Source organism: Larimichthys crocea, unplaced genomic scaffold, assembly GCF_000972845.2.
Source record: "Larimichthys crocea isolate SSNF unplaced genomic scaffold, L_crocea_2.0 scaffold220, whole genome shotgun sequence".
Classification (NCBI taxonomy): domain Eukaryota; kingdom Metazoa; phylum Chordata; class Actinopteri; family Sciaenidae; genus Larimichthys; species Larimichthys crocea.
In genome coordinates, this window is record NW_020852928.1 from 327,381 (window position 1) to 339,789 (window position 12,409).

Consider the following 12,409-nt stretch of genomic DNA (forward strand, 5'->3'; position numbering starts at 1 on the left):
GTAGTCGATTACCAGCAGGTAATTCTTTCCATCCAAGTAGAACAAATCCGTCCCAACTTTTTGCCAGGGCTCGTCAGGTATCTCTGTGATTGCCATGGGCTCTTTTGCCTGCTTTGCTTGATGTTTTAGACATGTGGCACATCTTGACACCATCCTGTCTATATCAGCATTTATGCTTGGCCAATAGATCGAGGTTCTAGCCCTTCTCTTGCACTTTTCCATTCCTAGATGCCCTTCATGTAATCTTTTAAGCATGTCTGGTCTCAGAGACTGAGGAATGACTATTCTGTTCTTCCGCAACAGCAGTCCATTAACCAAACTCAGCTCACCTCTAATGTTGTAATATTGTTGACACTCACCCCGTGGCCAGTCCTCATTCATCAGCTGGATGACTCTCTGCAGACCGACATCCTTCTTTGTTTCATCTGCGATCAGCCTGGATTTCATGTCAGACATGGGCAGTGTCTCAGTGATCAGGTTCACATGAAGATTCACTTCCTTTTCAGTGGAACACTCGTCATGCTCCTCGCTCTGTGTGACTGCCCTAGACAGAGCATCAGCTACCACTATGTGTTTTCCAGGTGTGTAAATCAGGTCAAAATCATAGCGTTGTAGCTTCATCATGAGCCTTTGAATGCGTGGTGACATTTCACCGAGGTTTTTCTTGATGATGGCTATTAACGGCTTGTGGTCTGTCTCTGCTACAAACTTTGGTAGGCCATACACATAGCCATGAAACTTCTGGAAACCATACACCAGTCCCAAACACTCTTTTTCAATTTGAGCGTAGCGGCACTCAGCACTTGTCATCGTTCTCGACGCATAGGCGACGGGCTTCCAGTCTTCTCCAGATGTCTGCAGCAGAACGGCTCCAATGCCATCCTTTGATGAGTCGGTGGATATCTTTATCCTTTCTGATGGATCGAAAAACGTCAACACTGGCTCTGTGGTGAGAGTAGTTTTCAGACGGGACCATTCTGCCTCATGTTCAGATGTCCACTTAAACTCACACCTGTCACGCAGTAGCTCTCGTAAGTGCACTGTCTTGGAGGATAAGTTTGGTATGAATTTTCCAATGAAATTGATCATGCCTAGTGCCCGCAGCACACCTTTTTTGTCTTCAGGTCTTGGCATGTCCAGTATTGCTTTGATCTTGCTTCTGTCCGGTTCAACACCGGCTGCTGACAACTTATCACCAAGAAAGGTGATTTCGTTCACACCAAACTGACACTTCGATCTGTTCAGCTTCAGCTGGTACTTCTGGACTCTCTGAAGCACTTTGATGAGCCTTTCGTTGTGTTGCTCAAGAGTAGATCCCCATAAGATCAGATCATCAACATACACACGTACACCTTCAATGCCCTCTATGATGTGCTCCATTGTTCGGTGGAATACTTCTGGAGCGGAGCATATGCCAAAAGGCATTCTCTGGAAGCAGTAGCGCCCGTACGGTGTATTGAAAGTGCAGTACTTTGTACTGTCCTCATGCAGCTTTAACTGCCAGAAGCCTTGAGAGGCGTCCAATTTACTGAAGTATTTGGCACCGGCCATCTCGCTTGTTATCTCGTCTCTGGTAGGTATTTGATAATGCTCTCTTTTTATGTTGTTATTCAGATCTTTTGGATCCATGCACACACGTAGTTCTCCATTCGTTTTTCTGACACACACCATCGAATTCACCCATTCTGTTGGCTCTTCTACTTTCCTTATCACACCCAATGACAGCATTCTATCCAGTTCTTGTTTCAGCTTTCCTCGTAGGGGAGCTGGAATGCGCCTGGGAGCATGGACGACTGGCTGTGCATCATCCTTCAGTTGTATCTTGTAGGTGAATGGTAAGACTCCAAACCCCTTGAAGATGTCTGGGTATTGGTTCACTATTGTCTCCACACTGGTCTGGCTATTGACATTGTTAAGGCAGTACACCCTCCTCACTAAGCCTAAATTTTCACATGCAGTGTCACCTAATAATGAGTCATGTCCATCCGGAACAACTACAAACATAAGGTGATGCTCTTTTTCTTTAATTTTCACTTTTAGTTTGCATGTGCCTTTTGTGTCAATGTTGTGTCCATTGTAGGCTTTGAGCTTCACTGGGCTGGGATGGATGCGTGGTCTCACCTTCATTGCTCTGATGTCGCATTCACTGATCAAATTGGCCTTTGCCCCTGTGTCTAACTTCAGCGGAATGACTGCACCATTTATCTCCAGTGGCACACTCCACTTGTCCTTTCCAGCACAGTTTGCATTTGTGCACTGTTCAATGTCTTTTGGCTGTGCTGCCATGCCATCCTCATCCTGCGCTACCATGCCGACAAAGAACGAATCAGCAAGCTCCGTTTCCTCCACTGTGTGGACTCGATCACTGCCACTCTGTTTCCCTTTTGAAAAGCATTGCTTGGCAAAGTGATTCTTTCCTTTACATTTGCTACACTTTTGACAAATGCAGGGCCTTGTTTAGGTGCATGCTGATTGCCACAAGTCTTTTGCAGGAAATATGCTCTGTTGTCTTTTTGTGGTTTACTCTGTTTTTCTCTGTCTTTGCATTTGCTTATGCACTGCAGCCACGTGCGCCGTTGCACTCTCCTGATCCTCTGACCGCTGAATGTTTTTTGCATGCTGCTTGCACAGTTCGCTGGCGTTGCCAATTTTGATAGCATCAGCAACTTTAGTTCAGGCTCCCGTAGAACCTCTCTCTCACTTTTTTGTCGATCACTCCGAACACTCTTTGGTCACGAATCCATTGAGTCTTTCAAGTCTCCGAAGTTCCATTTCTTGCTTTCAATTTCAGTCCGTCACAAAAGCATCAAAACTTTCACCTTGCACTTGCATGCGGGATCGAAACACATACCGCTGAAGGTCTCGTTCTTCTTTGGTGAACAGTGTCATCATCAACTTTTCACAACCTTGTCAAACTGTTCCTGGTGATCCCTTTCTAGCAAATACGAACGCATTATATACCTCTCACAGCCTGAGGTCCCCCACACGGTGAGAGCAGAGTGCTATTTTTCCGCGCGTCTGGCTTGTGTGGCCAGCCCAGTGCCTGCAGATACAGCTTAAATCGTTGCTTGAACGTTTGCCACTCACAGTCCACATTTCCCGTCCAATTCAAAGGAAGGTTCAGGCGGCTTTCACACCGTTCCATCACTTCAGTCTGGAACCACTCCGGTACATGTAATTTTCGTTAGTTTAAATAAAGAAACCTTGGGTTCCGTCCCCGGATACTGACGACCAGCCGTCAGCGGATAAACAGCAACACCGTGAATACTCTTATTCCTTCTACTAACATCGGTGGAAGCTAACATTATTATCTGCAGCCCCTCTATGGTAGGGGGGTTTAGAACTGCAACCTCATTTTAACTGATATACTGTATCAGTTACGCGTCGACATCTTGCAGGGAAATATTTCAAGAAAAGTTGGTATAGACTTCAGTTTTATAAAGTTGTGAATAGGTAAAAATACTAATCCACCCAATTTACCACATTAAACAACCTTAAATTGCATTCTGTCGAAAACGTTGTGGGTGTGAAAATGCGGACATGAACAAAACACACATGCATATCTTCTCATGAGTAAGATATGTTCACAGGTCCACAAGCGTCCATGCCAAGAGACACATCATTTATGTACGAGGTGATGATGAAAACAACATCAAACAGCTCCACACACACACACATTACCACACACACACACACACCACCACCACAGTGGTAACCAAACATTGCCCGTGCCACCATCCAACATGCAATAACCGTATTACAAAAATATCAATTTGTTTTCAAACGGCAACAAGTTGTCTTGCCCAGTCTTCCTACAAGCACAAACATGATGACCTGAATCGCAAGACACGGCGAGCAGGACAACCAGAGACATCACAACCTGAACAAGACGTGACCGAACAGAGGCATTGCAGAAAGAAAGTTTAAAAACCGTATGAAACAGGATGATAAAAGGGTTTACAACAAAAGCTAGGGCCAACCTCTGACACTGATGTAAAAAAACGGGATTTTTTTCTTTAACACAGACCAACCATGAATCATCATCATTCACTCCATATCACACACACCATGGTCTAACAATCACTCAATTACAGTTGTTACTATAAAAATAGGTCCTCTTTAACAATAAAACATTTAAAAAAAATGACTATTTGACGGTATTTTATTGAGTAACACTATATTTGAGTACTTATGGTAGGGGAGCGACGGGGCCAGGTCGGCACACTCAAAATTTATTTAGACAATGTTCTCTAGTAAAGTCAATCATCATCTAAAAAAATTTTTTTTCTCACAATATAAATCTTCATTTCCAACTATTGTTTACAATATATTTAGTTTTGTCCTAAAACATGATTCATTACGTGAGGAACTTTTAAAAACGATCACAGGCTCTGTGTACATTTAAACCAGTGAGCTCTGATTACGCGATGGCGTTCAGCCGTTACCTGGCTGAAACGTTCATCGTCTCCATGGTGATATAAAAAAATGTAACATTCGATGCGTTTTTTTGAAAAACGCGTCCCCAGTCGCTATCTTGACTCTTTAAAAATATTTTTCACTCAAATCGACAAAACAAAAAATTAATAACAAACAACAATCAAAATAAAACGTCAGTTACATCCCTGCACTATGTTAAGATGTGTCCCGAAATTTTTTTCAAGCGCTTTAATTAAAACCAAACTACAACCGGTTTAACACCGAGTACTGACCCACATCTGTATCTCAAACATTTTTCCACACTCGTTAAAATTTCACATTTACAAAAAGTAAAGAGGTGGTGCAGATATGTTATTTTAAACACTAATTAATAACTGAGGTAAAATCAGAAAAGTCACTCTTCACACTTACATCTTTAAAAATGAACACCTCATAAAAGAGATGATGAGGCCAAATCAAAAACATCAGAAACAGAAATAATAGCTGCCTGCACAAACATCAATAGAATAAGATTTACTGACTGTACATGTTTTAATTTTCAAGATATTGAGGTGCTGAAGTTATTGCCTGTGCCTATGATCTTATTATTCAGTGATAGAAACATATACAAGTTGTAAGAAACAGTAACATATTGTCGCTGTCGTAACAGTCATCCTTCAGACCTCTGGGCTCTATTACATTTATCAGATTCATTCACATCACAGTTGTGGAAACAATTTAAAAATCAGAAAAAGTCCATCATTTAGCTAGCGATCTTTTTACGCGCACACACGCAACGTACGTATATGCGCGTCGTCAGCAGTAGCCATGGAAAAATAGAACGGTGACGCGCAAGACAGGGTCATATATAAGGCCCTGCTGACCTTTCGCAGTATCTCATTGACCTTCGTCCGACCTCTGCAAAAACTGACCGCTTGAAAAACCTAGTACCGGACAAACGAGAGGAGAAGAAGGAGAAGAAGGAGAAGAAGGAGTAAGAGGAGAAGGAGAGAAGGAGGGGAGAAGGAGGAGAAGGTCCACTGGAAGGAAGTTGGAAATCCACACCCGGTGTAACTTGGGAAAGATGCCTCCTTCCGACCGCTCCACATCGCTACCCCTCCCTTGGAGACCTGGCGGCGCTGGACCCTGCCTGTGGCCGGACCTGCTGAGCTGGTCCTGCCTCCGGGGTGAAGACACTTGACAATCAATCAAATCAAATCAAATCAAATCAATTATTTGTATAGCGCCCAAAGTCCACAACGTACATTTGCTCAGAGGGCTTTACAATCTGTTTACAGGGCGTCGTGACATCCCTCGTCCTTAGACCTCGGTTCGAGTGAGGAAAAAAACTTGCCCACAAAAAACCCTTTTTAACAGGGAAACAAAAAAATGTGGAAGAAACCTCAGGAAGAGCCACAGAGAGGGCTCCCTCTCCCAGGACGGACAGACGCTGCAAATGGATGTCACGTGTACAGGACAATCAAACACAACACATATTGTTTACAATGACTGATAAAAGTACAATGAATTATAATGAATGATAAAAATGATTTACAGTACTAGATTATGGTAGTATAGTAATTAGTAATAATGACAGGAAATAATATATGTATTGGGCGCGTCATTTGCAGGATCACAAGCAGCAGCCACGATCACGGAACATGCGGACGACAGAGCACAGCAACTTCCGGGGAAGTTTGGTTACAGTTTGGTTAGTAACATGCATTAATAGGACCCATGTCCACCGCTGGCGAGATTATAGAGGGATATATTAAATATCTAGAGAAGAGGAGATATCGCAGACCTATTCGATGAGATATATATTAGAGAGAGAGAGAGAGAGAGAGAGAGAGAGAGAGAGAGAGAGAGAGTGTGTGTGAGTGTGTGTGTGTGTGTGTGTGTGTGAGAGAGTGAGAGAGCGAGTGTGAGAGTGAGTGAGAGAGAGAGAGAGAGAGAGAGAGAGAGAGAGAGAGAGAGAGAGAGAGTTTTCGGTAAGGGAGATGTGTGCATCTTCAACCAATACCGTGCCTGGCTAGGCATAACCCTCGGTGGGGTCCCCCGGCAGTGTAATCCTATGGCAGCATAACTAAGGGATGACCTGAGCCAGCCCTAACTATAGGCATTATCAAAAAGGAAAGTCTTAAGTCTATTCTTAAAGGTGTTGACCGTGTCTGCCTCCCGAACCCAGAAAGGTAGTTTGTTCCACAGAAGAGGAGCCTGATAGCTGAAAGCTCTGGCTCCCAATCTACTTTTGGAAACTATAGGAACCACAAGGAACCCAGCGTCCTGAGAGCGCAGTGTTCTAGAGGGGTAATATGGTATTATGAGCTCTTTTAGATAAGATGGTGCCTGACCATGAAGAGCTTTGTAAGTAAGGAGAAGAATTTTAAATTCTATTCTAGATTTAATAGGTAGCCAATGCAAGGAAGCCAAAATGGGAGAGATGTGATCTCTGATCTTGGTTCCTGTCAGAACACGTGCAGCAGCATTCTGAATTAACTGCAAAGTCCTAAGAGACTTATTAGAGCAGCCTGATAACAAAGAGTTACAATAGTCCAGCCTTGAAGTAACAAATGCGTGGACTAGTTTTTCTGCATCTGCCTGAGAGACAATGCGTCTGATTTTAGCGATGTTACGTAAGTGGAAGAATATGCAGTCCTCGAAATTTGTTTTATGTGGACGTTAAAGGACAAATCCTGATCAAAAACAACTCCAAGATTCTTTACAGTGGAGCTGGAGGCCAGGGTGATCCCATCTAAAGTAACTAAGTCTCTAGAAAGAGAGTTTCTGAGGTGTTTGGGTCCAATTACAAGAACTTCAGTTTTGTCTGAATTTAACATCAAAAAATTGTAGGTCATCCAACTTTTTATATCCTTAAGGCATGCTTGGAGTTTAGTTAACTGATTGGTTGCATCAGGCTTGATCGATAAATATAATTGGGTGTCGTCAGCATAACAATGAAAATTGATAGAGTGATTCCTAATAATGTTCCCTAAAGGAAGCATATATAAACTGAATAGAAGTGGTCCAAGTACAGAACCTTGTGGGACTCCATGACAAACTTTGGTCTGCATGGAGGATTCATCATTGACGTGAACAAACTGAGATCGATCTAAAAAGTACGATTTAAACCAGCTTAGGGCGGTTCCTTTGATGCCAATTCGATGTTCCAGTCTCTGTACAAGAATTTGATGGTCAATGGTGTCAAATGCAGCACTAAGATCTAACAGGACAAGTACAGAGATGAGTCCTTTGTCTGATGCCATTAGGAGGTCATTTGTAACTTTGACTAATGCGGTCTCTGTGCTATGATGCACTCTAAATCCTGACTGGAAATCCTCAAATAGACTATTGTTATGGAGAAAGTCACACAGCTGATTAGCTACAGCTTTCTCAAGTATCTTAGACAGAAAGGGAAGGTTTGATATCGGTCTGTAGTTGGCTAAGACCTCTGGGTCTAGAGTGGGCTTTTTAAGAAGAGGTTTAATTACAGCTACCTTAAAGGACTGTGGTACATATCCTGATAATAAAGACAGATTAATCATATCCAATAACGAATTACTAACTACAGGTAAAACATCCTTGAGCAACCTGGTTGGGATGGAGTCTAAGAGACAGGATGACGGCTTAGCTGCAGAAATGATTAAAGTTATTTGATGAAGGTCGATGGGGGAAAAAAGAGTCTAAATACATATCAGGTTTTACAGCTGTTTCAAAACTTGCTGTATCAGAATGCAGATCAATGCCTGTTGAGGGCAAGAGGTGATGGATTTTGTCTCTAATAGTTATAATCTTATCATTAAAGAAGCTCATGAAGTCATTGCTACTTAGACCTAAAGGAATAGATGGTTCAGTAGAGCTGTGATTCTCTGTTAGCCTGGCTACAGTGCTGAAGAGAAACCTGTGGTTGTTCTTATTCTCCTCAATTAAAGAAGAGTAATAGGCTGCTCTGGCATTACGGAGAGCCTTCCTGTATGTTTTGAGATTATCTTGCCAGGCTAGATGAAATTCTTCCAGTTTAGTGGCACGCCATTTGCGTTCAGATTTACGTGCCTCTTGCTTTAATTTACGAGTCTGCTGGCTATACCATGGTGCTAGCCTTCTTTGTTTAATTATCTTCTTTTTCAGAGGTGCAATAGAGTCTAGAGTTGTCCGTAATGAGCCTGTAATACTATCAACAAGATGGTCTATTTGTGGGTGGCTAAAGGAAGTAGACAAGTCCTCTGTTACAGTTAGACATGGCATTTGATTTAATGCTGAAGGAATCACTTCCTTAAATTTGGCTACAGCACTATCAGATAAACATCTGCTGTAGAAGCTTCTACACAAAGGCTTATAGTCCGGTAGTATGAACTCAAAGGTTAAATGGTCAGACAGAAGAGGATTCTGTGGGAAGACTATTATATTATCAATTTCAATGCCATATGAAAGAACAAGATCAAGAGTGTGGTTCAGACAATGAGTCGGTTTATTTACACTTTGACAAAAGCCAATTGAGTCTAATAGAGAGATAAACGCAGTACTAAGACTATCATTGTGGTTGTCCACATGAATGTTAAAATCACCTACAATAATTACTTTATCTGTTTTAAGGATCAAGCCTGATGCAAATTCTGCAAATTCAGATAAAAATTCAGAATAAAGACCTGGAGCTCGATATACTGTAACAAATAAAATTGGCTGCAAAGTTTTCCAGTTGCCGCCCTTTCTGAGGGGTTCACACAGCTGAGAACTTCTTGCTTGTTTGAGTTAAACTTATGCAAACCTCCCCTTTTGCACAACATTTGAGCTTCGACAATCAAGTCCTTAGCATCTTTGATTGAAGGAACACTGGTCAAGCCATCATCTACATAAAAGTTCTTCTCAACAAAGGCTGAGGCTGAAGAATGAGCTGATTTGTGTTGCTGTGCTAAGTACTTAAAGCCAAAGTTGGCACAACCAGGGGATGAGGCAGCACCAAAAAGATGAACGGCCATCTGATATTCCTGGGGTTCTGTTTCCAGATCTCCTTGCTCCCACCAGAGAAACCTCAGATAGTTCCGTACTCTGGGTGGAACAAAAAACTGATGAAATATCCTCTCAATATCACATACTACAGCCACAGCTTCCTTTCGGAATCGACAAAGGACTCCTACCAGTGAATTAATTAGGTCCGGACCAGTCAAGAGAGTGTCATTGAGGGAGACTCCACGGAACTTTGCTGAGCAGTCAAAAACCACCCTCAGCTTATCAATCAATCAATCAATCAATCAATCAATCAATCAATCTCCCTCAGCCGCAGCGGGGGCTGGCTCCGCATCACCTCTACTGATAATTTCCTCCATAAAGGTTTTATAATGATCATAATACTGCTTATTGGTCTTTAATTTCCTCCTCAAATGTTGCAGGTGAACAATGGCCAGCCTTTTATTATTTGGTAGAGAAGGTGGAGTGCTACTCTTAAAGGGGAGGGGGAGCTCATAACGTCCATCTTCTCTCTGCTTTATGTTGTCGCTAAGGTGTTGAATAAAGCGAACATCGTCTTGTGACACATACTTGTCTTCATGTCCTCTCTCATTGAAATCTGACTCAAGAATTTTAAGAATATCAGCGGCTGATGGCATTGGCATTTCCTTCACTGTGACTCTGTGTACAAAACTCTGACTTCCCGGCCTGTCGAGATGGGGATTAGATGATCCTGTTATACTCCACCCAAGCTCAGTTCTCTGCGCGAAAGGTACATTTCCTTCACCTCTGATGACCTCCAAAGGTGCTAATGCTAATGGACAATCGTATCCGATCAACAGTCCCATCACAGTCTTGAAGTGGTGAAAGTTTGTCAGCCAAGTGTCTCAGATGTGGCCACTGCCATGCTGTATTGTCAGTTGGGATATGGGATCTGTCCACTGGGATGAAATCCCTAGAGTAAGCCTTGTCTAGCTGAACGTGGGTTTCAGAGTGGATTCCTCTAATTTGCAAGCCATGTGCAATCTTGCATTCTATGATAGTGTTAACAGCTGTCGTGCTTAGCTTCAATTGAACAGATGACGCATTCACATTAAGTTTTTTAAGCAAATCTCCCAAAATAAAAGTTGAATCACTCTGAGTATCAAGTAAAGCATAGGTGAGCAGCTCTCTATATGGCTCTTTCACTGATGACAAAAATACAGGTACAATATTAGAGGTGGAAGAAGAACTTTGAGTCGCAGCATGGGACAATACATTGTGGACTTTCTGACTCCTGCCATCTTCTGTGGGAGTGGGATTTTGTTCCAAGGCTGCCATAAGTTCATTCCCCTTCTCTTCATGCAGGCAGGTTGGATGACGTCGACCACATGTACCACAAGTGTGTCGCCTTTTGCAATCCTTTGCGACATGTCCCTTCCACAGGAAGCCAAAGCAAAGTTGGTTTTCTCGAATGAATGCCCTTTTTTCTTCCATAGATCTTTCTGCAAAAGTAGGGCACTTAGCTATGCCATGCATATCGTCCTCACAGACTGGGCAGAGTGGTTTTGACTTAAAATAAGTTGATCTATGCATCACAGCAGAGGAGTTATTTGACTGGGTGCTAGTATTCAGAGTATTTGCTCTTTTAGGTAATCTGTCATCCACGGCTTTGGAGTTTATCAGAAATGGAGAGGCAATGGGATTGCATACTATCCAGGCTTCCTTTTGCATGAAATCTGTAAAATGTGAAAAGCTTGGGTAGTCATCAGATGCATCCAACTCATCAACAACAATCCTACTCCATCGACGCACAATCCAGTCTGGTAATTTCTTAAGTAATTTATGTTTTTCCTCACAGTCATTTAAGATGGCTAACCCTTTAACATGAGGTATAGCCTCAGCACAGGCTTTTAAAAAGTCTGCAAATTCTCTGAGGGCTAAGGGGTCACTTCCACTGATTTTAGGCCATTTCATAAGTTTATCACGAAAGGCTTTTTGAACGATGAAAAGATTTCCAAATCTTTCCTGCAGTAACACCGAAGCACTGTGATAGGCGTCTTCAGAATTCCGGTAAAAGAATCCCTCCACAGCCTGGCGTGCTTCTCCTGTAAGATAGTGTTTAAGATAGAGCATCTTTTCACAAACTGGGAGGGGCTTCTGGTCAATAAGGGCCATGAAGAAAATCTTCCAGTCAATAAATTTTAAAGGGTCACCAGGGAATGTTATCAATTCAGGGGGAGACAACCTGCTTATACTTAAAGAGCTTGCAATAGCTTGGGCTAGATTAGCTGTATCTTGACTTATTATTTCAGGTGGAGGTGTCTGGAGATGGAATGGCACAGCCCTCGGGTTCAGTGAATTGCTAGACTCCACCCTTTGATGCACAGAGGGAATCTCAGCAAACTCACTCTCTTTTTCATGATTCTGCACACCGCCTTCAAGATTTTTATAGGCTCTCACCCGGGCTGCTGCTACTTCCACCTCGTTTTCAGCTTCTAGCTGTTTTAATCTTAACACTTCCTTTTCTCGTTTTAAGTGCATTTCGGCCTCCTTCTGTTTTATTTCTGCCAGCATTTTTGCTTCACTCTGTTTCCATTCGTTTTCCATTTTGCACAATTTTGTTTGTTGAGCTTGAATTTTCTGCATTGCCTTTGCCTTTTCCAGTTTTACTGCAAGCTCAGCTTCGTTTGCTAGAGACTACAGAGAGAGCAGAGGGGACTGAAGATGTCTCAGTTCTCTGCCTTGCCATTCCCAGTTTTAATGAAGGCTCTGCTTTGGCCTCAGCTCTTTTGGATCGAGGAAAGGAATGGACTGAGGACGTATCGGAGATTATTGTCTCCGTGTTGGTATATCCAAAAATTGAGCCATGATCATTTTTGTTTAGTATCTCCTTCACCCGCTCTTTCTCCAATTCATCATTAAACGCCTATTCTATAGTTTGTTTTCTTTTACACACAAGGCCACAGATCTCGGCTGTGAGGGAGATACAGGCATCCATTTTTTTTGTGATTTCTGGGGTGGAAATACAGTTACGTCTGATAGGTTCATATAGTTCACACACTCTGTC